The sequence below is a fragment of the Lissotriton vulgaris genome, chromosome 3_1 (genome assembly GCF_964263255.1).
Source record: "Lissotriton vulgaris chromosome 3_1, aLisVul1.2, whole genome shotgun sequence".
NCBI classification, from domain to species: Eukaryota; Metazoa; Chordata; class Amphibia; order Caudata; family Salamandridae; genus Lissotriton; species Lissotriton vulgaris.
The window spans coordinates 1,317,721,644-1,317,748,935 of record NC_141689.1 but is presented as its reverse complement, the minus strand read 5'-3'; positions in this window follow the sequence as shown (position 1 = coordinate 1,317,748,935).

Genomic DNA, 27,292 nt, shown 5'->3' with positions numbered 1-27,292 from the left:
AGTGGAGAGGCCATGACAGGGAAGGGGCAGGAGAGAGTGAGACAGAAATAGAGGAAGAGTGGAGAGGTCAAGACAGTGAAGGGGCAGGAGAGAGTGAGATGGAAACTGAGGAAGAGTGGAGAGGCCAAGACAGTGAAGGGGCAGGAGAGAGTGAGGCGGAAACTGAGGAAGAGTGGAGAGGCCAAGACAGTGAAGGGGCAAGAGAGAGTGAGGTGGAAACTGAGGAAGAGTGGAGAGGCCAAGACAGTGAAGGGGCAGGAGAGAGTGAGGCGGAAACTGAGGAAGAGTCGAGAGGTCAAGACAGTGAAGGGGCAGGAGAGAGTGAAACAAAAATAGAGGAAGAGTGGAGAGGCCAAGACAGTGAAGGGGCAGGAGAGAGTGAGACGGAAACAGAGGAAGAGTGGAGAGGCCAAGACAGGGAAGGGGCAGGAAAGAGTGAGACAGAAAGAGAGGAAGAGTGGAGAGGCCAAGACAGTGAAGGGGCAGGAGAGAGTGAGGCAGAAACTGAGGAAGAGTGGAGAGGCAAAGACAGTGAAGGGGTAGGAGAGAGTGAAACAGAAATAGAGGAAGAGTGGAGAGGCCAAGACAGTGAAGGGGCAGGAGAGAGTGAGACGGAAAAGGAGGAAGAGTGGAGAGGCCAAGACAGGGAAGGGGCAAGAGAGAGTGAGACAGAAATAGAGGAAGAGTGGGGAGGGCAAGACGGTGAAGGGGCAGGAGGGAGTGAGACAGAAATAGCGGAAGAGTGGAGAGGCCAAGACAGTGAAGGTGCAGGAGAGAGTGAGACGGAAACAGAGGAAGAGTGGAGAGGCCAAGACAGGGAAGGGGCAGGAGAGAGTGAGACAGAAAGAGAGGAAGAGTGGAGAGGTCAAGACAGTGAAGGGGCAGGAGAGAGTGAGACGGAAACTGATGAAGAGTGAAGAGGCCATGACAGGGAAGGGGCAGGAGAGAGTGAGACAGAAACAGAGGAAGAGTGGAGAGGCCATGACAGAGAAGGGGCAGGAGAGAGTGAGACAGAAATAGAGGAAGACTGGAGAGGTCAAGACAGTGAAGGGGCAGGAGAGAGTGAGACGGAAACTGAGGAAGAGTGGAGAGGCCAAGACAGTGAAGGGGCAGGAGAGAGGGAGTCGGAAACTGAGGATGAGTTGAGAGGCCAAGAGAGTGAAGGGGCAGGAGAGAGTGAGACGGAAACAGAGGAAGAGTGGAGAGGCCAAGACAGGGAAGGGGTAGGAGAGAGTGAGACGGAAACTGAGGAAGAGTGGAGAGGCCATGACAGGGAAGGGGCAGGAGAGAGTGAGACAGACATAGAGGAAGAGTGGAAAGTTCAAGACAGTGAAGGAGCAGGAGAGAGTGAGACGGAAATTGAGGAAGAGTGGAGAGGCTGATGTGTTTTATCTAGGATCCCGATTGAATATTGTGACCTTATGCCCCTATACGGCTATAATCAATAAATATCCATATAATGGCATAATAATCAGAGCCATATTTCAGTAAATCGCCTCTGCAGTCTATGACACAGCAGAAGCTACTTCCTTAGATTCCTCGAGAGCACACTGAGTTCTTTCGACACAACAAAACCCCCAGCAACCTGGGAAAGCCCCGCTTGCTTTGTTTTGATTTGTAATAGAACTCCTGCGAGCACTGTAAGAACGACCAGTTCTTAGTGACATCTTTATTGACGTCTTATGTCCAAACCTTACGTCAAACCCGGCACCTTTCAGGTATAAATATACCAACGTTGCCTTAAGCAGACACGCGGTGGTGATTCTGGAGCAGAGCAGCTAATCTACTTTCCGAGAGCCCAGCAGAAGCGAGAAGCCCACGGACGCTGCCCCTCCTCTTTGACGCGCTGAGAAAGAAGCTGTCTTTTCTCCTGCCGAGAAAATCCAGCTCCGGCGTTTCCAGCCTACCCTTGCGGGTGACTGGGATATCGGGTCCTGAGAGGGAGATACCAGACCTCCTATATTCTATTCCCAAGGTACAGTGCTGACTAAACCCTTAAAGAGAATTCTCGAACAGATCCTTGGCAACAAACCTACTTAACTTAAACTGCTACTTACTTACTCCTTCCCACGTATTAGGCTTAGGTCAGGTACACCGGGTAGGCGTATTTTAGAAGCACCAGTTGATCACGTTAGCCTATGTATATATGTTTTATCTATTTTAAAGTGTCTTATGGCTAAGAAACCATATCAATGCTTTTACAGTATTATTTCATAATACTCCTTTTACTGTACGTACTTTACTTTATAACAAGTATTGCAATTGTGGCAATTCATTTCTCTTGCATGAGAAGGAAGACTGCTCAATAAATAATACATTTTATTGAAAACGCCCGTCTCTCTATTCTCTGTACCCTGGTGAAATTAAATATGCACAACTGACTGAGTGAAATAGCTGTCTATTGTTTCACATGACTCTAGAGATTGACTCTTATTCTGAGGGAGCAAAGTTGTCATGTTTATGCGGTTGTCGGAAGCTGAATCCCTTCTTGTCTGAGCCAGGGAAGCTGATCACTTCCTATTCAGTCAAGAAAGTTTCCAGTGACCTCTGAGCTAGCTGGCGCAAACCTAAATTAAGTCTAACATAGTCAGTAGAGACCTAGAAGACCTCAGTCCTACGTCTAAACTGCTGTTTATGTTATTCCAATGCTCAGGGCCTATAGGGAAAATAGGAACTACACTACAAGGCCAAGACTGTGAAGGGGCAGGAGAGAGTGAGGCGGTAACTGAGGAAGAGTGGAGAGGCCAAAACAGGGAAGGGGCAGGAGAGAGTGAGACAGAAACAGAGGAAAAGTGGAGAGGCCAAGACAGTGAAGGGGCAGGAGAGAGTGTGTAATGGCTGCCTTTTTCTGGCTCTTTTAAGGGGAAGAATGATGGAGAGTGACTCCAGCCTATCACCCCCATAGCATAGGGATTAGGACTATAGACAGGGCCCCTGCCTTCCATATATTAGAGCATTTTCGTGTCACTTTCCTTAATGTAGGGCTTATGAATTTAAGTTAGGGGATAGATATATAAGTATTAGTCATGATTTGCCCATTTGCTAACATGTTAGGATATTTTCCATGGAGTTACGCATATTGTGGGCCCTGTAGGCCTTAAACGAGACAGACTCCATTTTGCTTTCTGCCCGGTAGCTCGAGAAGGCTTTCTAGGTGAAGTGTAATGTTTTAGTTTCAAGCTGTTGTTCGCTTGGAGAGAACCGGCTCAGGCTGGCCCTTATCGAAGGAATGTATTTTTCTCCACACCGAAGACACAACTTCAGGCCGGCCGGCTGGGAACGTGTCCTTGGTACGGGGAGGTACAAGAATTTGGTGGGCGGCAGGTTGCTGGCCGTAGCTTTCCATGAAGGAACGGGCTTTGATATTAGCGAAGGTGTTAGTCAGTTTGGCAGTTAGTCCGTAGGCGGCATCTAGCCGTTAGCATCTCTGCCATTAATTATTTCATGGCGGACAGTCGCCATCTTTGAAGTCCGAGAAAGATTTAAGATCGAAACTCTCTGAGAAAGACTGAAGGAGAATTAGCGCGGAGCGCACTGGCACAGAGAGAGAGAGAGAGACGGTAACTAATAACCAGCAAGGTTCCGGTGCCCTGGAGGGAAGCAGACGAGGTTGAGCCTAGCGGTGCAGACGTGTACTTGTGACGGCTGGGGTGTGACTGCGAGGCGAGCCAGGACACAGAGACGAGAAGGGAACCTAGATGACTGCCGAGCCCAGACTTCATATTAACCAGGTGATCTCCGCCCTTTTCCCAATTAGCGTGCACTCTAATCTTTACCTTTTCTTTGCAGAAATTATGTTGCATAGTAATGTGATATGTGTTTATTGCCAATAAATATCCTAGTTCTTATAGAACTACCGTGTGCCTTGTGTTCCTGTTCAATCTTGGTAAATGCATCTCCTAGTCGAGAATTGTTTATGCGAACGGATGTGAAATCCCGATCAGGTAAATAGTGATCGAACAAAGAGGGAGTGAGTGGACCTTTGATGCCAAGAATAGGAGGTACATCATATAATTTGGGAACCGTATTAAAAGTCATTATTATAGTTTTATCCCGAGTAGATAACTGAGACATTGTCCTGATGACTGTTCATAGGAATGTGGTCGTCGTTGATATGCGGCGTTAGTGAGAACGCTGGGGAGGATTACCAGCGCGTATACCCACAGGATTGTGGCTTGCATAAGTGAGAGCGCCAGGGGGGATACTGCCGTGGAGATCTATCGGATTGTGGATCGTTTGGAAAAGGGAGCATCGGGTTCTGCAGGCCCATGTGTAGATGCACCGGATTGTGTGTCATATCTGCCCTAGGGTAGACCGGTCTGGGTCGGGGTGGCCGCGAGACCAACTGATGTGAATAAGATATTGTAGAAAATCTATGCATGTGTATTGCTATTCCCCATCCTTAGGTGCGACTTGTATATATACCTGTATATCAATCCATTGTGAATACGTTCTAAGGAGGGAAGGTGAGTACGTTTTGGCTGGGTCATAAGGGGCCCCTGGGGGCTGATCCCATCTAAACGGAAAATCCGGCCATTACAGAGTGAGACGGAAACAGAGGAAGAGTGCAGAGGCCAAGACAGGGAAGGGGCAGGAGAGAGTGAGACAGAAATAGAGGAAGAGTGGAGAGGCCAAGACAGTGAAGGGGCAGGAGAGAGTGAGACGGAAACAGAGGAAGAGTGGAGAGGCCAAGACAGGGAAGGGGCAGGAGAGAGTGAGACGGAAATAGAGGAAGAGTGGAGAGGCCAAGACAGGGAAGGGGCAGGAGAGAGTGAGACAGAAACAGAGGAAAAGTGGAGAGGCAAAGACAGTGAAGGGGCAGGAGAGAGTGAGACGGAAACAGAGGAAGGGTGGAGAGGCCAAGACAGGAAGGGACAGGAGAGAGTGAAACAGAAATAGAGGAAGAGTGGAGAGGCCAAGACAGTGAAAGGGCAGGAGAGAGTGAGACATAAAAGGAGGAAGAGTGGAGAGGCCAAGACAGGGAAGGGGCAGGAGAGAGTGAGACAGAAATAGAGGAAGAGTGGGGAGGGCAAGACAGTGAAGGGGCAGGAGGGAGTGAGACAGAAATAGCGGAAGAGTGGAGAGGCCAAGACAGTGAAGGTGCAGGAGAGAGTGAGACGGAAACAGAGGAAGAGTGGAGAGGCCAAGACAGGGAAGGGGCAGGAGAGAGTGAGACAGAAAGAGAGGAAGAGTGGAGAGGTCAAGACAGTGAAGGGGCAGGAGAGAGTGAGACGGAAACTGATGAAGAGTGAAGAGGCCATGACAGGGAAGTGGCAGGAGAGAGTGAGACAGAAACAGAGTAAGAGTGGAGAGGCCATGACAGAGAAGGGGCAGGAGAGAGTGAGACAGAAATAGAGGAAGACTGGAGAGGTCAAGACAGTGAAGGGGCAGGAGAGAGTGAGACGGAAACTGAGGAAGAGTGGAGAGGCCAAGACAGTGAAGGGGCAGGAGAGAGGGAGTCGGAAACTGAGGATGAGTTGAGAGGCCAAGAGAGTGAAGGGGCAGGAGAGAGTGAGACGGAAACAGAGGAAGAGTGGAGAGGCCAAGACAGGGAAGGGGCAGGAGAGAGTGAGACGGAAACTGAGGAAGAGTGGAGAGGCCATGACAGGGAAGGGGCAGGAGAGAGTGAGACAAACATAGAGGAAGAGTGGAAAGTTCAAGACAGTGAAGGAGCTGGAGAGAGTGAGACGGAAACTGAGGAAGAGTGGAGAGGCTGATGTGTTTTATCTAGGATCCCGATTCAATAATGTGACCTTATGCCCCTATACGGCTATAATCAATAAATATCCATATAATAGCATAATAATCAGAGCCATATTTCAGTAAATCGCCTCTGCAGTCTATGACACAGCAGAAGCTACTTCCTTAGATTCCTCGAGAGCACACTGACTTATTTCGACACACCAAACACCCAGCAACCTGGGAAAGCCCTGCTTGCTTTGTTTTGATTTGTAATAGAACTCCTGCGAGCACTGTAAGAACAACCAGTTCTTAGTGACATCTTTATTGACGTCTTATGTCCAAACCTTACGTCAAACTCGGCACCTTTCAGGTATAAATATACCAACGTTGCCTTAAGCAGACACTCGGTGATGATTCTGGAGCAGAGCACCTAATCTACTTTCCGAGAGCCCAGCAGAAGCGAGAAGCCCACGGACGCTGCCCCTCCTCTTTGACGCGCTGAGAAAGAAGCTGTCTTTTCTCCTGCCGAGAAAATCCAGCTCCGGCGTTTCCAGCCTACCCTTGCGGGTGACTGGGATATCGGGTCCTGAGAGGGAGATACCAGACCTCCTACATTCTATTCCCAAGGTACAGTGCTGACTAAACCCTTAAAGAGAATTCAAGAACAGATCCTTGGCAACAAACCTACTTAACTTAAACTGCTACTTACTTACTCCTTCCCACGTATTAGGCTTAGGTCAGGTACACCGGGGTAGGCGTATTTTAGAAGCACCAGTTGAGCACGTTAGCCTATGTATATATGTTTTATCCATTTTAAAGTGCCTTATGGCTAAGAAACCATATCAATGCTTTTACAGTATTATTTCATAATACTCCTTTTACTGTACGTACTTTACTTTATAACAAGTATTGCAATTGTGGCAATTCATTTCTCTTGCATGAGAAGGAAGACTGCTCAATAAATAATACCTTTTATTGAAAACGCCCGTCTCTCTATTCTCTGTACCCTGGTGAAATTAAATATGCACACTGACTGAGTGAAATAGCTGTCTACTGTTTCACATGACTCTAGAGATTGACTCTTATTCTGAGGGAGCAAAGTTGTCATGTTTATGCGGTTGTCGGAAGCTGAATCCCTTCTTGTCTGAGCCAGGGAAGCTGATCACTTCATATTCAGTCAAGAAAGTTTCCAGTGGCCTCTGAGCTAGCTGGCGCAAACCTAAATTAAGTCTAACATAGTCAGTAGAGACCTAGAAGACCTCAGTCCTACGTCTAAACTGCTGTTTATGTTATTCCAATGCTCAGGGCCTATAGGGAAAATAGGAACTACACTACAAGGCCAAGACTGTGAAGGGGCAGGAGAGAGTGAGGCGGAAACTGAGGAAGAGTGGAGAGGCCAAAACAGGGAAGGGGCAGGAGAGAGTGAGACAGAAACTGAGGAAGAGTGGAAAGTTCAAGACAGTGAAGGAGCAGGAGAGAGTGAGACGGAAACTGAGGAAGAGTGGAGAGGCTGATGTGTTTTATCTAGGATCCCGATTCAATAATGTGACCTTATGCCCCTATACGGCTATAATCAATAAATATCCATATAATGGCATAATAATCAGAGCCATATTTCAGTAAATCGCCTCTGCAGTCTATGACACAGCAGAAGCTGCTTCCTTAGATTCCTCGAGAGCACACTGACTTCTTTCGGCACACCAAACACCCAGCAACCTGGGAAAGCCCCGCTTGCTTTGTTTTGATTTGTAATAGAACTCCTGCGAGCACTGTAAGAACAACCAGTTCTTAGGGACATCTTTATTGACGTCTTATGTCCAAACCTTACGTCAAACTCGGCACCTACAGGTATAAATATACCAACGTTGCCTTAAGCAGACACTCGGTGGTGATTCTGGAGCAGAGCAGCTAATCTACTTTCCGAGAGCCCAGCAGAAGCGAGAAGCCCACGGACGCTGCCCCTCCTCTTTGACGCGCTGAGAAAGAAGCTGTCTTTTCTCCTGCCGAGAAAATCCAGCTCCGGCGTTTCCAGCCTACCCTTGCGGGTGACTGGGATATCGGGTCCTGAGAGGGAGATACCAGACCTCCTACATTCTATTCCCAAGGTACAGTGCTGACTAAACCCTTAAAGAGAATTCTTGAACAGATCCTTGGCAACAAACCTACTTAACTTAAACTGCTACTTACTTACTCCTTCCCACGTATTAGGCTTAGGTCAGGTACACCGGGGTAGGCGTATTTTAGAAGCACCAGTTGAGCACGTTAGCCTATGTATATATGTTTTATCCATTTTAAAGTGTCTTATGGCTAAGAAACCATATCAATGCTTTTACAGTATTATTTCATAATACTCCTTTTACTGTACGTACTTTACTTTATAACAAGTATTGCAATTGTGGCAATTCATTTCTCTTGCATGAGAAGGAAGACTGCTCAATAAATAATACCTTTTATTGAAAACGCCCGTCTCTCTATTCTCTGTACCCTGGTGAAATTAAATATGCACAACTGACTGAGTGAAATAGCTGTCTATTGTTTCACACGACTCTAGAGATTGACTCTTATTCTGAGGGAGCAAAGTTGTCATGTTTATGCGGTTGTCGGAAGCTGAATCCCTTCTTGTCTGAGCCAGGGAAGCTGATCACTTCCTATTCAGTCAAGAAAGTTTCCAGTGACCTCTGAGCTAGCTGGCGCAAACCTAAATTAAGTCTAACATAGTCAGTAGAGATCTAGAAGACCTCAGTCCTACGTCTAAACTGCTGTTTATGTTATTCCAATGCTCAGGGCCTATAGGGAAAATAGGAACTACACTACAAGGCCAAGACTGTGAAGGGGCAGGAGAGAGTGAGGCGGAAACTGAGGAAGAGTGAAGAGGCCAAAACAGTGAAGGGGCAGGAGAGAGTGAAACAGAAATAGAGGAAGAGTGGAGAGGCCAAGACAGTGAAGGGGCAGGAGAGAGTGAGACGGAAACAGAGGAAGAGTGCAGAGGCCAAGACAGGGAAGGGGCCGGAGAGAGTGAGACAGAAATAGAGGAAGAGTGGAGAGGCCAAGACAGTGAAGGGGCAGGAGAGAGTGAGACGGAAACAGAGGAAGAGTGGAGAGGCCAAGACAGGGAAGGGGCAGGAGAGAGTGAGACGGAAATAGAGGAAGGGTGGAGAGGCCAAGACAGGGAAGGGGCAGGAGAGAGTGAGACAGAAACAGAAGAAAAGTGGAGAGGCCAAGACAGTGAAGGTGCAGGAGAGAGTGAGACGGAAACAGAGGAAGGGTGGAGAGGCCAAGACAGGAAGGGACAGGAGAGAGTGAGACAGAAATAGAGGAAGAGTGGAGAGGTCAAGACAGTGAAAGGGCAGGAGAGAGTGAGACGGAAACTGAGGAAGAGTGGAGAGGCCAAGACAGGAGAGAGTGAGACGGAAACAGAGGAAGAGTGGATTGGCCAAGACAGAGAAAGGGGCAGGAGAGAGTGAGATAGAAATAGAGGAAGAGTGGAGAGGCCAAGTCGGTGCAGGAGAGAGTGAGACAGAAATAGAGGAAGAGTGGAGAGGCCAAAACAGTGAAGGGGCAGTAGAGAGTGAGACGGAAATAGAGGAAGAGTGGAGAAGCCAAGACAGTGAAGGCGCAGGAGAGAGTGAGTCGGAAATAGAGGAAGAGCGGAGAGGCCAAGACACTGAAGGGGCAGAAGAGAGTGAGGTGGAAACTGAGGAAAGTGGAGAGGCCAAGACCGTGAAGGGGCAGGAGAGAGTGAAACGGAAATAGAGGAAGAGTGGAGAGGCCAAGACAGTGAAGGGGCAGGAGAGAGTGAGACAGAAACAGAGGAAGAGTGGAGAGGCCAAGACAGGGAAGGGGCAGGAGAGAGTGAGACAGAAATAGAGGAAGAGTGGAGAGGCCAAGACGGGTGGAGGGGCTGGAGAGAGTGAGACAGAAATAGAGGAAGAGTGGAGAGGTCAAGACAGTGAAAGGGCAGGAGAGAGTGAGACGGAAACTGAGGAAGAGTGGAGAGGCCAAGACAGGAGAGAGTGAGACGGAAACAGAGGAAGGGTGGAGAGGCCAAGACAGGAAGGGACAGGAGAGAGTGAGACAGAAATAGAGGAAGAGTGGAGAGGTCAAGACAGTGAAAGGGCAGGAGAGAGTGAGACGGAAACTGAGGAAGAGTGGAGAGGCCAAGACAGGAGAGAGTGAGACGGAAACAGAGGAAGAGTGGAGAGGCCAAGACAGGGAAGGGGCATGAGAGAGTGAGATAGAAATAGAGGAAGAGTGGAGAGGCCAAGTCAGTGAAGGTGCAGGAGAGAGTGAGACAGAAATAGAGGAAGAGTGGAGAGGCCAAGACAGTGAAGGGGCAGTAGAGAGTGAGACGGAAATAGAGGAAGAGTGGAGAAGCCAAGACAGTGAAGGGGCAGGAGAGAGTGAGTCGGAAATAAAGGAAGAGCGGAGAGGCCAAGACACTGAAGGGGCTGAAGAGAGTGAGGCGGAAACTGAGGAAAGTGGAGAGGCCAAGACCGTGAAGGGGCAGGAGAGAGTGAAACGGAAATAGAGGAAGAGTGGAGAGGCCAAGACAGTGAAGGGGCAGGAGAGAGTGAGACGGAAACAGAGGAAGAGTGGAGAGGCCAAGGCAGGGAAGGGGCAGGAGAGAGTGAGACAGAAATAGAGGAAGAGTGGAGAGGCCAAGATGGATGAAGGGGCAGGAGAGAGTGAGACAGAAATAAAGGAAGAGTGGAGAGGTCAATACAGTGAAAGGGTGGGAGAGAGTGAGACGGAAACTGAGGAAGAGTGGAGAGGCCAAGACAGGAGAGAGTGAGACGGAAACAGAGGAAGAGTGGAGAGGTCAAGACAGGGAAGGGGCAGGAGAGAGTGAGATAGAAATAGAGGAAGAGTGGAGAGGCCAAGTCAGTGAAGGTGCAGGAGAGAGTGAGACAGAAATAGAGGAAGAGTGGAGAGGCCAAGACAGTGAAGGGGCAGTAGAGAGTGAGACAGAAATAGAGGAAGAGTGGAGAAGCCAAGACAGTGAAGGGGCAGGAGAGAGTGAGTCGGAAATAGAGGAAGAGCGGAGAGGCCAAGACACTGAAGGGGCAGAAGAGAGTGAGGCGGAAACTGAGGAAAGTGGAGAGGCCAAGACCGTGAAGGGGCAGTAGAGAGTGAAACGGAAATAGAGGAAGAGTGGAGAGGCCAAGACAGTGAAGGGGCAGGAGAGAGTGAGACGGAAACAGAGGAAGAGTGGAGAGGCCAAGACAGGGAAGGGGCAGGAGAGAGTGAGACAGAAATAGAGGAAGAGTGGAGAGGCCAAGACGGGTGAAGGGGCAGGAGAGAGTGAGACAGATATGGAGGAAGAGTGGAGAGGCCAAGACAGTGAAGGGGTAGGAGAGAGTGAGACAGAAACGAAAGGCACATGGCGAATTGCGAACAAATTTGAACATTAACAATGCAAAAATACAACAAAGCAAGGCGAAGTTGTGGTGTGCATGGACATACACTGCATGCAGCTCTGCCACACCCAGGAATACCCTCGCCCAAAGAACAAACTGCAGGAAGAAGCTGCCTCAGCCATGTCAGGACGATGTAAGAAGGGGTTGACAGAAGGCCATTCCTGGCGAGGCAGCCATTGTTCCAGTGTTGTCCCCTTTACATTGTCAGTAGGAGCAAGTGGGAGGAGGGAGTGGGAGAGGGGTATGAGATAGATCAAAGCCTTTACTGTGATCAGTGGCCGCAGGCTGCTATTGGGAGGGAATGAGCATACTGCGAGCGGCGGGGGAGTCCGGTGCGAGGCGTGGCGGGCGGGGGAGGGGGAGCAGGCATATGGGGTGTGAGTGAGGCCAAGCGCGTGACTGGGGAAGCTTTTACGCTCCAGTACACAACATGCATTGTAGGAAATCCGGCTTGTTCAAGAGAGTTTGGTCACATGTCATAGGTTTCGACCTAAAAAGGCAGATGCAATGCATCATGCAGAGATATTGCAGAGTTCTTGGCATTTCAGCAGCTCAATGAAGAGTTAGACTGGTCAGAACAAAGTCTGGTCCCACTAGTCAAAGGAGGAAGATTATCAACAGAGCTCATCCAAGCCATCGGTAGTGACCTGGGTCAGAGGGCACTAGGACCCTGCATCTGAATTGTGGGAGAGGGCTTAAACCGGACACCACTTCTGGTCAGGGAGTGAAGAGGGCATAGTGACAACAAGAGGTCACAAGGACAGACGGGCATGTGGGCATGAGAACGAAGAAAATAAATAAAGTATATTGAGCATCTTACCAGTCTCTGTGTGGTTTCCTGACTAAATTTTTCTTCGAACAAATTAAGGAATCATTTTTTGAGTGCCCTGAAGGAACACTGTTCTCAAGGGAAACAGTGCTATCACACGTATTTCTCACTCCAAGTACAGTGGGTGCTACTCCACGGGCAACACCTAACTGAATGGACATTCAGGTAACATTTTGCACTGGTGTGCGTCTACAACAAGCCGCTTTTTGGATATCTCACTAACTCAGCTGTACTATTGAGGACACAGCACCCTACCGAACAATGCAATTTGACGACATGACACACTCCACGGACCAAAGAGCTGAAACTTTGGAATTTACAGATGAAGACTCCAAGCGACTTTACTCGCTAATACAAGAGGATGAAAGTCCAAGTACAAGTACAGGTTCAACTCATACTAACATTAAACAACTAATTTACATGTCTAAACGCATCGAAATCAACGGCTCCATGCGAGCACACTCATAAAATATCATAAGGCACAGCGGATTCCACGTGGCCTAAGGATATCGCTAAAATCCACCTTATGCAAGAATAATGCACGATTTAGAGAAAAATGGTTCGCAATCCTCAACAAATGTTCGCTCGACCTATTATTATTAATAATCGAGGAATTATATAAACTATCTGAGGATTTGAATAAAGAAGCAACACAGCTCAAAGATTAACTGAATTCTATGTTATCAAAGGAAGAATGGGATCAAGTTTTGAAGGACATTATTATACAACTAGACACCTACGCCAAAGAGATTAGTGATCATAAAATTAGGAAGTTCAAGAGAGATACCACAGATTACCGAACTGGAGAAGTTTGCAATTGGGCAGACATTTACACCCCCGGCGCCAACAAAAACCAACCCAATACAAAACATCAGATGAAACAGCATCCGACAATTCACAATCAAACAAAAGAGGCCCTACGGTCCAAAGAAATGCTCAACAAACTCAGGATGAAACTCAATCTGTAGACAGCACTAGACAACAAACCTCAACTGCTCCAAATTCTTTTTTAGAGAGATTCCGTGGACGCCAAAAAGAACCAGGAGGGGGAGAACCAGAAGCAGGAGGAAGTCATGCATCAGAGATGGTCTCACAAAACACCAGGAGCCACAGAATCTAGTCATTAACATCTCCAGTCCCAATATCTCTGACTTTCAATTACAAACTTTACAAAAAGGATTGTCCTTCGTCCCGACATACCATTCAAATATATTAGAAACGCAGGTATGCTTATACAAATTCTTAAGAAGTTTACGCTTGAGACACTTCTTCACCAACGTCATTGAAAGACCACTTGCAGGAGGAGACAACGAACCAGACAAACTCATGGGTCTTAGGAATCCTAGCCGATTTTTATCTCCCGTGGGCCATAAAGTACTCGACGCCTTCAAAAAAGTTGGGAACCAAGACATTGTCAAGATTTTTAAGTCTCCCGGGACTAAAACGACCAATTTCACACAGAAAGAGAGGCAGGCCATCCAAACTTTAGCGGAAAACAAAGACATCACGATACGACAGGCAGATAAGGGCGGTGCCCTCATAATCATGGATACAGATTTCTACAACAAAGATATTCGTGAACACATCAACGATGCCAACACATACATGGAATTGACAGGTGATCCTACGCAAGAATATGTAAAGATCTTAACTACTGTCATCAACAAAGCAATTGATGCAGGAACCATTGGTAACAAGGAAAAGGAATATCTCATCAAACAGAATCCATCAATACCTTACATCTATATGGTTCCAAAAATACATAAACACCCCACCATCCCCCCGTTCCGTCCGATCGTTTCTACTGTCAACTCAATCCATGAACCTGTTGGGAAATTTATCGATAAACATCTTCAACCACTTGTGCAAAAAATTCCAACCTACATAAAGGATCCCAACCACTTTTTGAATATATTGGAAGACCACAAAACACTATTCACAACCAGCATTGATGTAAAAGCACTATATACTTCAATCCCTCATGATTTGGGGCTGACAGCCTTGGAAAACATTCTAAGTGACAAGGAGGAAGACCTCAAATTGTTAATCATGGAATTAATGCATTTCACGTTATTCCATAGTTATTTCCAGTGGGAGGATCAATTTTTTGCACAGTGTACGGGTACATCCATAGGATATTGTGCTGCCCCATCGTACGCCAATATTTTCATGCACTATTTCGAGACCCAGCATATACTATCCAAACAAATATTGGAAGATCACCTAATACTGTACAAACTATACATTGACGATATTTTCATCCTTTGGAACGGATCTACCACCCAATTACTATCAGCGATCCATGATCTCAATAACATCAATGAACGTATGCAATTCACGCATAACATCAGTGAAAGTCAAATATCATTCCTAGACGTACTGGTTATGAAGGTACTTGACAAGATACACTCAACGGTATTTCAGAAACCTACAGACAGGAACAATTTATTGCACCATCAGAGTTTTCACCACCCTTCGTTGAAAAACCATCTTCCATTTTCTCAACTAATCCGAGTTAAACGAATCGCCTCCTCTGAAGAAATGTATGAACAACAAAAAGAAAATACCATCAAGAGATTTAAAGATCGTGGATGTCCAGAAACCATGTTGAAACAGGCCGTAGACAGGATACAAGCCATGAACAGACAACAACTACTATCACTAGCAGGCACAAAAGATGAACGGAGATCAGTGTTTGTCTCCAAATATTCCACAAGGAGACAAAATATTAAAAGGATTATTCTAAAACATTGGCCATTACTAGCTCTTAAAGAAGATTTCCATGGAATTTTCACCCTCAATCCACGGTTTGCATATGAAAGAACCAAAAATCTCAAAGAATTGTTGAAACAAAAACGAACCTCATCCACAAAAATATACAAAGGTACCCTACCATGCCACAATTGTGGGAATTGCAACTCAATTATTAAAGGGAATGAAATCACCCATCCATCAAGTGGAATTAAAATCAAATTACAAGTTAATGGCACCTGTGACAGCACAAATTAGATTTACATGTTGAAATGCCCATGTGGACTTCCGTATGTGGGTAAAACCTCAAGAAAAATTAAAACTCGACTGACAGAACATAAAAGCAACATCAGATTAAAATCAGTCAAATCAACAGTCGCAGTACATTTCAATGAACATCAGCACAATCCAAGTCAACTAAGATACTGCATACTGGAGTTGGTACCTGTATTGCCAGGAAGAAACAATGATCAACATCTTCTGAGAAGAGAACTTTATTGGATACACAGGCTATCATCAACCACGCCAAGAGGATTGAATGAACGGCTTGAATTTAGCTGTTATTTATAACATTAGTACCTACTGAACTGGAATTAATCATGGAACATTTTGTATATTTTTTATATACATTTTCTATTTCTACATCAGCGACTTTACATGAACACAGTAATGAACATGTTTGTACACACTATGTGTATACCCATTGATATTTTTTTATCCTTATTATTCACTTGTCCCCTATTGTTCACCTGTTCAGAACACGTAAAGTTTTACTATCTTTTACACCATTGCGGTAACATGTGACCACCATCCAGCCTATCACCGCTTAGGTATCATTTCGCCGAGTCACACGGTCGTGTAGACTAATTTGAAAGGTCAAAATCGCGCCGTAAGTATCCAGCATTCTTATTAGGCATTTATTATAAATGATATTATCTCTAGTTACCCTATGTATACCCAAATCGCGAATTTCCCATACCATCGCGAAAGCACGTGACCACAATCCAGCCAATCCGGGTTCGATTTTCAATCGCCGAATCACATGATCACGTACACCCATTTAGAGCTCAGTAAACAGCGTTCGGACATTACCGGGAAATTCAATCATCAGAGCACAAAGACATTCGACATTCACTTCGCGGTAAGCCACCCCCCTTTATTTGGACATATTGTGTCCTATCCTACATGATAGCAAGTAGGTGATAGTATTGGGACGCTCATATGACATTTCCCATTCTTTAAACACAGGTTTAGTTCACATTTGTGAACCCGCTAAAGAAACAGACCCTACCTCGTAATCAGGTCAGATTCGTAAAACTTTAAGTACCGCATACGCACTTTTTAGATTTTTCACATTTAAATTGCAAGCACACTCCTTCACTAGACCCGTCACGTACTGCGTGCACATTAGAACTGTCATCTTTTAAAATACTATCTATGCACAATCCGTTCACGTAATCGGTCACCTTTGACCTACCCTGTAATCTCCCAATCTCCTTTGTGCATGTTGACAAACGAGTTATACCTGATTAACAGAAAATCTATGTTCCTGTACCATATGTACCGTGAATCAGAAATTAAATGAACACTGTACTTGGTCACTTTCAGATATCATACGGCCCCTGAGGAAGGGCAATGCCAGAAATGCATTGGGCCACTGGACCACTGGCATGAACATTATGGAATCAATAATGTGATGAATTTGCAACTATAATGAATTTAAAATAAAGAAGAATATGCTCAACCATAAAAGAAGAGGACTCTGACTAAATTTTTCTTCGAACAAATTAAGGAATCAGTTTTTGAGTGCTCTGAAGGGACACTGTTCTCAAGGGAAACAGTGCTATCACACGTATTTCTCACCCCAAGTACAGGGGGTGCTACTCCACGGGCACCACCTAACTGAATGGACATTCAGGTAACATTTTGCACTGGGGTGCGTCTCCAACAAGCCGCTTTTTGGGTTTCCTGAAGAATAACACAACAACTGGTGACAATCTGGTGGGATTGAAGGAACCACCAGGAGCGCGTGACCCTGCGACATCATGCAAGCAAAGCCAGGAGCCCACCCTGGTCCACCAACAACATGGAGCTGAAACGCGACGTGTCCTCAAAGAAAACGCGAAGTCAGGAGCCCACCCCTATTGCGATGAGAGAGGTGCCAGGAGCCCATCCTGGTCCGCGTGCGGAGGACTACAGCGACTTCGGGAGCCCACTCCAGCCGCATCGAGAAAAGAAGGTGAGGGGAGAAGCAGTGGTGCACCCGGCCGTGACCAGAGCTGACCACCAACTCAAAAGACAGCCCGAGCCTCCCGCAAGTAGATTTCAAGCTGAAATCTCCCAAGAGCTTGGCGGACATCTTGAAGTCAGGCAAGAAGGCCAATGAGATGCTGAGGAAGACCCGGAAGCCATCTTAAGGTCAGGCCATAGAAAGCATAGCAGAGCAGAAACCTCGGTGGCCATCTTGGGGTCAGGAGGGGGAGCCAATACGGAGCTCGGAAAGGCCAGGCGGCCATTTTGAAGTCAAGCAACACAGAAAAAGTGTCTAAAAAGTAGGCAAAAAGGCAGAAACAAAAGGAAATACCTACAACAGAAGGGGAAAGAAAGGAAATTAAGGAGAAAATAAAAGAATATCAAGAAAGTAAGTTGAACAAAAGGATGGTTAATACAGAAAAAAAAACAAAAGAACTACACACAGCATTAGAAGAAGAAGGTCTGCACACCAACAAAATGATGGAAGTCGTAAGAGACAAGAATAGCGCAAATGCAATTTTTTGTAGACCTCTACCATTCAGTTTGTCGGAACCACAAACAGACATTCGGTGGGAAAGATGGATAAGGCAACTTGAACGATACATGCGTGCTAACTTCACATCATTTACAGATGAACACAACATGGACTTGTTCCTAAACTCAGTCAGTGATGAGGTTGAGGACCTGCTGATTACTTTTCACCAGGATCAAACAGCAACATACAAAGGACTAATAAAGTGTTTGACAGACAAATTTGACGTGCAGGGTAATGCGAGAGGTACACATTCAACACCACGTATCAACTAGCTGGAGTCACTAGACTGCAGAAACTAGTAACATATTGCGATTTCGACAAATTTGACAATGAACAAGCAATACGACTGTGCATCATTGAAGGCTGTCAGTCAGTGGAATTCCGCACAAGAATTCTAAAGGAACCTTCTTCGCTCAAAAAAATACTGACCATGGCCCGAGCGGAGGCAGGAGCGACAACACATGCAAGACAGATCGAACTGGGAAAGGAAAGAAGAATGGAACAAGCAAACCATGTAACTGGAAATGTTAAGAAGAGAGAAAATACACCACCAACAAGAAAGTAGCAAGAGAGAACGGGCTATCGATGCAGACTTGAATTTCCACATACCGGAGCATGCAGAAAATACAACAGAGAAAACCATTTTGCAAGCACCTGCATGAGCAGACAATTTAGAAGTGAGCGAGGAAGACAGGCATGATCATGGACAGTGAGGAGCAGATACGGAAGGCACATGGAAAAGAGAATCGCAGCCCATCTGCTGAATCGAATGGAGCAACCACGCCAGTGGCGGCGGAATGACTGTATCTGATGTCAGATAAACCAGCAGAATTCCACACACCAGAACACATTCATCTCGTAGAAAAACACCAGATAAAGAAAACAGCGACAGTGAACATTGAAGTAGGATGATACAGCTCAAGCTTTGTGTTAGATAATGGAGCTACTGCAACATCATGTGCATGTCGGAATATGAGAAGATGAGAGTGAAACCGCCAATATCACCATCCACTGTTGATGTCTTCACCCGGGGCTCGAGAAACCAGTAGTGAACATGGGGAAGTTCACAGAGACATTAACTTGCAAAGAAAGGTCAAGTAATGAGGAAATACATGAACTGTGAGGGGACATTCCTGCACCCTGCCTACTAAGCAACATTACCGTACAGGTGATGTGGCTCCTAGCAATGGCCTACAACATGTCAGAAAGACAGAACATTCTGAGAGAGCAGTCGGCCATACTACAAGGGCTGGACAAACTTAAAGAAAAACAAATAAAGCTGCATATCAATGAAGCCATAAAACCTGTGGCTCAGCCGATGGACCGACTCCAATGTTGTGTCCAATAGTAGCAGTGCCAAAGAAGAACATCTCAAAGATGCATATATGCGTGGACATGGGAGTACCAAACACAGCAATTGAGAGGGAAAGGCACCCCGGACGTCATCTTAATAATGATCATCTGTCTCACTGGCACATGCCGATTTTCAAAACTTGACCTGTGCAAAGGATACCATCAGCGGGAGCTTGTCCCGAAATCATAGTACATCACTACCTTCTCCATACACCATGGGTCTTTTTCACTACAAACAACTCAGTTTTGGAATATCATCATCAGCAGAGAGTTTTTCAAGAGGTCATAAGGCAAGTAATAAGGCCAGTAAAGAACAGTTTGAACTACAGTGATGACGTTTCTCTGGACATAGGAATGCAATAAGGCGCTTGAGGCCATTAGACACGCACTGGCTGTGGACCACCTTGGCTATTTTGACCAATCGCTATGCACTGAGCTGACCATGGACGCCAGCCAGGTCGGGTTAGGACAATCCTAGTGCAACACATGCCTGGGAGAGAGTCACCCTGGAAAAATGTTGCATATGCGAGCAAAAGTTTGTCTGACATCGAAAGGGTATACTCCCAGCCAGAGAAGAAAAGCCTAGCAGTGGTATGGGTGTGTGAACACTATGACATGTTCATCTACAAGAAGTCATTTACCATTGTAACAGACCATCAGGCCCTAGTGACAATATATGGAAATCCAAATGCAAAGATACCACCACACATTGAACAATTGGGAATAAGACTGATGGACTATGATTTCAAGATCGTGCACACGCCGGGAAAAGAACACAACCCAGCTGACTTCATGTCACGACATCCCTTACCACAGATACCAGAAAACACATCAATGGCAGAGGAATATCTCAATTTTGGGTTGAGGCAAAACGCTCCTGCACCCATACCAATTGCAGAGCTAGAACAAGCGACAGCGAAGGATGCCACAATGCAAGCTGTGAAAATAACAACACAACAGCAGAGATGTAGTCACATAAACAGCAGCAGCGCTATGGGAGGAGTCAACAGGGAAGAAATGCTGGCATTCAAAAACATACACGAGGACCTCTGAGAGAGAAAAAGGAATCATACTACGAGGGACAAGGATAGTCATGCCAAATGCACTGCGGCGGCAGACTGTAAATTTGGCATATGAGTTCCACAGAGGCATGGTAGCAACAAAAAAAATGCTACGGGAGAAAGTATGGTTCCCGACCTGGATCGACTGGCAGAGAACACCATCATAAATTGTCACCTATGCTAAATAACAGGACAGTAAAGATAGACAATGGTCCTCCCTTCTCAGCAGAGAAGTTTCGCAAATTCATGGACTACCTAGGGATTCCAGTTACAAAGGAAAGAGGAGCACTCAAATTTATATTGTAATCATATGTTATCGGGTAAACCAAGGGTGCAAGCTGATGAACTATGTTGGCTACATAGTATGAAAACAGCAAAAAAAATGCAAGCAAAGCCTACATGCAGGATGCACTGTTCCTAGGAGAATGAATATTCTCACAAAGTTAAATAATTAACTGTATTAAATCAGTAGTCTTAGAATTTATGCTGCAAACATTGATTTTATTTTGCAATGTTGCTATTCCAGAACAATACTATGTTCTTTAATTCTCTTTTAAATCATACACCAAGAACATCTCATATGTCTATATTATTCATGGCATGAAAGAAAATAAACTTTATGCATATATACATGTGAGTCACTGTATTGCGTAATTAATCATTTAGAGCAGTAACATTATGTATGGTCAATTGCTGTCGCCCGATGCATTTCGGGAAGCCCTGTTCCCTTCTTCAGGGGCGAGAACCTAGACAGGTGTAATACAAAAAAATGTATATGTCAGTATACTAATCCAACGGTTAATAATTGGTAGTTAAACACAAGGAGGAAAATACATGTCAGATACATGTGCCAGTTAGTAAACTGTGCAGTGTATAAGCAGATCAAAATATGTTTCAAGATAAAAATCACTATACATAGCACCTAAAGGATTCACCATCGGAAAATAACGCCTCAGTGGCCACAAGCAAACGGCATTGTGGAGAGATTCATAGGGAACATAAAGAAAGTAGTCCAAAGAGCAAAACTACCACAAATCTCCATAGGGCAAGCACTCTGTCAAATACTAAGAGACTATTGAAACACACTCCACAGCTCCATGGGACGATGTCCAGCAGACCTACTGCTAGGAAGGACAAGCAGGACAAGACTGCTCCAACTGGAAACAAAGGCATCACCAGATTATGACAGCATTGCAGCAAGAGACCAGGAGGCGAAAAACAAGATGAAAGTCTATGCTGACGCCAGGAGACATGCCAGTTAATCGCACCTGAAGCCAGGGGAGGAAGTAGTGGTGTGCCAACGGCAATCAAGAGAATCAGACAGTCCATTCTTGGATGAACAATTGACAATAACAAGCATCAAGGGGCCAATGATAACAGCTGCGTCGGGCCCCTACCGGATCACCAGAAACAGTTCTCACTTCAAGGAACTAAAGACAATAGATTAAGGTGGAGGAGACACAGCAACGAACAAAGAAACACATGAATAAGAGGAAGTTATGGATGGCAAGGGAAGAAGGACAGACCATGGCGAGAGCCCAGAAGAGGGATCACAAAAGGAAGCAGAAGGAGCATGTCCAAGAAGAGTGAGCAAAAGGCCAAAAAGACTGATTGAGGAAATGTAAAGACTGATTGAGGAAGTGTAATGATGAGGATCATCTCTCTCTTTCTCTCTCTCTTGCTATCACTTGCTGTCACCTTCCTTCATTTCTTTCCACAAGTGGGGAGAAGTAGTGACCTGCGTCAGAAGGCACTAAGACCCTGCACCTGAATTGTGGGAGCGGGCATGAACCGGACACCCCTTCCGGTCAGGGAGCGAAGAGGGCATAGCAACGACAAAAGAGCACAGGGACAAACGTGCATGTGGGCATGAGAATGTAGAAAAGAAACAAAGTATATTGAGCATCTTACCAGTGTCTGCGTGTTTTCCTGACACCACAACACCATCCAGGTTAGACTCACAAAAAATGGGTTCCCATAGAAAGTCTAGTTTCCATCATGGGCAAGATGATCATGAAGGCTCTACAAACACGTCACTTTTGTCAGAATAGGAACAGATGATTCCACCCAGACCCAATCTTGACATCTGCACAAGGAGAAAGACTATGGGTCTGATCTGGAGTTGGGTGGAAGGGTTCCTCCATCCTAAGCATGGGGAATGCCACGGTCACCCTATTACAAGTGCATTATCTCCCATGGCAAAGGTAAACAGCAGACGGGTGTCCATCATGTCTTTGACAAGTAAACTATCTCCAAAACTCTGAATCAGACCCTATAGCAGTTGTAACTTCGGATTCTTCAGACCGGACTCTGGGAGACATTGAGTAGTAGAAATAATTCAGTATTATCGATTTCTACTGGTAGCAGAACTGTCATCAACTGCATGCTTAGACATTCTACAAGAACGCCATGGCGCTGCATTTGCTGCTTTCCAGAATTTTAAAACCAGCCACTGTGCCTCCTTCCAACAGTTTTTCCTCTCAAAAATCTCTGAAATATATTTCCATATCTCACCAGAAGATAGCCTCGCTTGTCCGCAAAATAACAATAACATCTCTCTGAAGTAGATTCTTTGTCATGCACTCTGCAGCTACCAAAATACTCCTCGCAGCTGTGGCTGGTAAAGCTCATCTGAATTCATGTTTGCGAGAGTCTTTACCAGGCAAATTCTGGAAATGCCTTCATCCCCACTAACTGGTCATGTGAACACAAGAGACATCGACACGAGAACAACAGCCACGGGAAAAAGTACGTGCGGACACGAGGCAGCATGGTCGAAATGCAGGCATTGGTAATGTTGTTCCACAGAAACCAGAAAACCAACACAACCTTGGGCCTTACGTCACTGTAGTATGTGAATGGAGTCGAACGAAGGTGGGGACTTTGCAGTCTTCGAGTAATCAGTTAGACAATAGTATATGGCATTTCAGAAGTTATCACACTAAAGATGCCACGAGTACCACCACAGTCTGGGCCGGAATTCAGCGAGCACGAACCAGTAAAGGCTGCAGAAGAGACTGAATACTCAGCAACCTTTCGGCGCCTTTTAGCAACAGCCTCTGCTGCTCTTGCTCGCCAATTAACAAAAAGCTGCTATTAACTGCTTAATCACCTTGATTGAAACTGGTGATTAGAAAAACAAAGGCTGCTGATTAGACACTGCATAAAAAATCATCTCACTAGAATTTTGGCTCGGCTTCTGCCGCCTGCCGCAGTGAAGTATATTTCTAGGGGATTTATCTGAAAGAAAACGTTGTAAGCAATTGTTTAATACATACATTTCTTCAGAATACAAATCAGCATTAAGGGCCTCATTTTGGTGCAAGGGTGCCAGTGTTTATTTCAGGTTGTTTTCATGCAGGAAAGGACATCTTCCTTCACAAAAACAACCGTTTCACCACCCCAGGGAGTAGTAGGCTTTTGATGCATTCACAGGCTTACAGCATGTTGTGAATCAGGGAATGTGTCAAATGCCATGGGTGGTACGTGGGAACACCCACCATGACATCCATGGCACGCCTCCCTATCGCAGTGTGAGGCAACACACGACTTGCTCTGCATTGCCTCACACTATATCTATGAGGCCAGGGCACAAGTCCTAAAAAAAGAGGTGGGGGGACGCTCCAAGTTCAGTGGTGTCACAGGAAGGGACATCACGACAGGAAGTGACATCATGAAAGGTAGTCCCCTCTTATTACCGGGAGGCCTGCTTCACTTGGGGGCCAGATAACCCACTGTGGAATGTAGCGTAATTCTCTGTGTTTTTTTGGGAGCGATTCTGTGTTTGTCTCACCCCTACTGAAGTTGGCGCTGTACTGCACTTCTTAAGGACCAGAGGTCACACCACTTACAATAGTGGGCATTAGACCCTGTTTCTAAGCATTGGCGCCTATTTTATGTTCCTCCAATTACCGACCTCCGGCATTGAAGGGTTTGCACATAACATTCACAAATACGCAATTGTCAACAGTGGACGTTCAGCTTACTGAGCTGGGTAATGGAACATGTCCTGTAGGACATTATAGGACAACCTTGATGTATGTGATGCTAACACGCAAACAGCCGCCAGTCCCAAACTGTATTTTTACAAGTCAATAACTGGAACAAAAAGATTTTTCACCTGGAGCAGGTTTTCGTATTGAGAAGGTTTACTCATTTTAGAAAATAAGTGACGGCACTCTTTGCCGATAGATAGGACCTGCCTCTGCCTAGTTCACACTGCTTTTCTCTTTGAGTAGGTGTTTGTTAATTACAACTTGGATGTAACTTAAACCTAAATTTCCAGCAGTCAGTCGCACTTCTGTAAAAAGCTCTGTGAATCGACCCCCTCTGGGCACAGCGCAAGATTCCCCTCTGTGGCTCCTTTATTCGTACAGTGGGGAGTTTCTGGTGCTTAACCAGGTAGGCTCCTGGAAGGCGATGGGGGCAGGTTCAAAGGTCAAAGTAGAATTTTGATAGGTAGAGCATTGGCGCGCTACACAAGATTGACAGTCAGCCTTGTACTTGGGAGATCGATGGGGCGGACGTGCGGGCAAGTAACGCCATCATTGAAAGTCCAGCTTTTGGGCAGGGGGACGGCGTCCAACCCGGTAAAATAAGTGGGAGATGCATTAAACAAGTACTGGCAAACCAATAGTTCTCGGCTATTTTAGCTGATTGTGATTGTTGTAATATTTGAAAATTGGATTGAGGAAGGCTTGGAGTATAGTGCAATGCAGATTACAGGAGCTACCAAACACTGCTGAATGCGGTGAGCAACATCAAAACAGGGGGACATGGCAGAGTGTAGCAATGCTTAGTTCATGATGCTTTACTATAGAATGGTTAATGTAGGATGTTCTACGTTTTGTATGGAATGTTATGGGTGGCAGTTGTTTCCTGCTGCTGTTACGTGATGCTACAATAAGCATCTCTCCCACAAATGCCAATGTTTGCTTCTCTCTTGTCATTGAGAAGATCACGACACAGAGTCAACGATTAAGCAAGGATGCCTGGGTGCCACAATAGATAAGGCTCAAAACATATGGACATGGTACTTTTTATTTCTATGTTACTCTATAAATGTATGAGAACAGAATTTGTGTAGCATAGAGAAGAGACTCACAGTATGTTGTTCACCATTGTATCACCCATGCAACACAGTTGGAGCACTGATTGAACGCACAATAAAGAGACCGTAAGGCAGAGGTCTTCAAACGTTTTGATGCCGAGACCCCCCTGTCAACATTTTTGCAGGCGTAAGGACCCCCTCCTGACAAAAATTTCTAAACCTGTAGGCAGGGCTACTGGAATTATGAGGCAGGTGAGGACCAAACTATGCAACAGGCTTGACTACATTGTGTGGGTAGAAAGTGTAAATAATGTTCTGTGATGCCACGTATTTTGGGATAGCATTGCTTTATTATTTTGACATTTTTTAAACACAGTAACACTGAGGAAAGATTTCACCCTATCAGTACCAGTTTATAACCAAAATACAGCAATTAACATCAGAAAGATGTCTAGTCAACCTTTTTGAAGGGCCTCCCACTCCGCACGAATACGCGCTGCCACACTAGAAGCTCACCTGGCCAGGAGCAGCAAGGGTCCCTTCAAACCCTGGCGGTCTTGTGCAGAGTTAAGCAGTTTACCCATGTCCCTTTCCTCTCACCCAGTTCCTTCCATCCCTCTCTTCTCTCCTCTCCCAACCCCGTATCCCTCTCTCACATTGCAGGCCATTTTCTTTCACCCCTTTTTACAACTTCTGAACTCCTGATTCAACCTCTCACTTCACCTTTAATCACCTCTTGCCATTCTGTCTTTTCACTGCCCTCATCTCTAACAGTCTTTCACATTAATCTCATGGTCTCTCTGGCCCGGTCACCTCTTGTGCACATCATCACTTCTCATTCACCTCAAGTCTCTCCATTCAAATTTTTGTCTATTTGCATCTTACACCTCTCCAGCCCTCCCATTCATCTTTCACATCTCCCCTTTGTCTTCCACACCTTCTTGAACTAACGTCCCTCTCCCCTGTTACCTCAGCACCAGTGCCTAATTTGAGCAGGTGGTTTATGCACACTGGCACTATGACAGACTTCCAGATGGTGGCTCTGTCTGTGTAATTTAGAGATGAGAAGAACAGCTGTTTATTAAATCAATATACACTAAAAATGATAACCTCCTGAAACCTACGCCATTCTTTATAGCTTTGGGGGCTTGAAATAGTCTGAATAGTCACACTTGTACGAGTGTTATGGTTGGTTGTTGCATAGGTATTGTCATTGGCCGCACAGGCCAGGCAATGGTGAGTGGTTAAAGTTGCAATGGCCTACTGGTGAGGGCCCTGGCATATGTTGTATTACAAATTAATCACTGCTCATCACACACCCCAATACTCCCTCTCTTCCCCTATTGCTGCTGTCCCTCACCTATGTCGCATCAAATTATCTTTTTAGATCACAGATCATCTCTCAGCTATCTTATCGCACAGTTTAACAGTAGCCCTCATCTTTTGCTCATACTCACTTCTTGCGTGTCTGCGCTTCGCTTCAGAACTTCACATTTCACTTCATCCCTGACCTCTTCAATCGAATTCTCCCACTCCCTTGCTGTTCTTTCATCTCTCCTCATGGAGCATATGGGTCGGACACCTATGCTGCTCTCGCCCTGTGCCACTCTGCTGATTGTTCCCTAATTCAGGAAGGCATGATTTGTCTGTCTTGTTGTTTTGGTGCAGGCCGTGCAGTTATGGAACTTGCACCCTTCTTTGCTTCGCTCCACCAAGAATCTATTATCCTTTAGGAAGATGTAAAAACCTGGCTCTATGCTCTGTAGGTCACCCCATTTGGCTGGCTCTCCTTCCCCTTCTGTTTGTTTCTCGTTTGCCTTCAGGCAGCAGATGGTTATTAGCCCCAGGACACCTTTTGGTAACAGTAGCACACTATAAATGTAAATAATAATAGGTAGAAGCAGGGGATCCACTAGTCCCAAACTTCGGGGGGGGGGGTTAACACTCCCAGCCAGGGCTGGCCCTAGCACTGGTCGCACATGGTGCAACAGTCTTTCCACCTTCTCCATGAATTCCCTCACTACCACTCACCAGCAATACACCTCATCTCTCTATAGCACCTTCCTGACAAACATTTCATTTTATTATAGCGCTACTCATAGTTTACTCACACTCAGTTCTGTGATGTGCATTTTACATGTTCTTTGTACCAGGCACTTTAACTTTCTGCACTGTGTGGGTGACAAGAGTGCCCATGTGACTGCACGGTGAGCGATGCAACAGTGTGAGAGTTTGGTAAATGCCAAGCGCGAGCATCGTGAAGCGCGCACTTAGGACCTGGCCCCCCGGCCCCCGCCCCCTAACTCATCTAGTGTTAGAGGCGGCCGGTCAGCCCTAATGGGCGACCGGCCGCCTAGTACT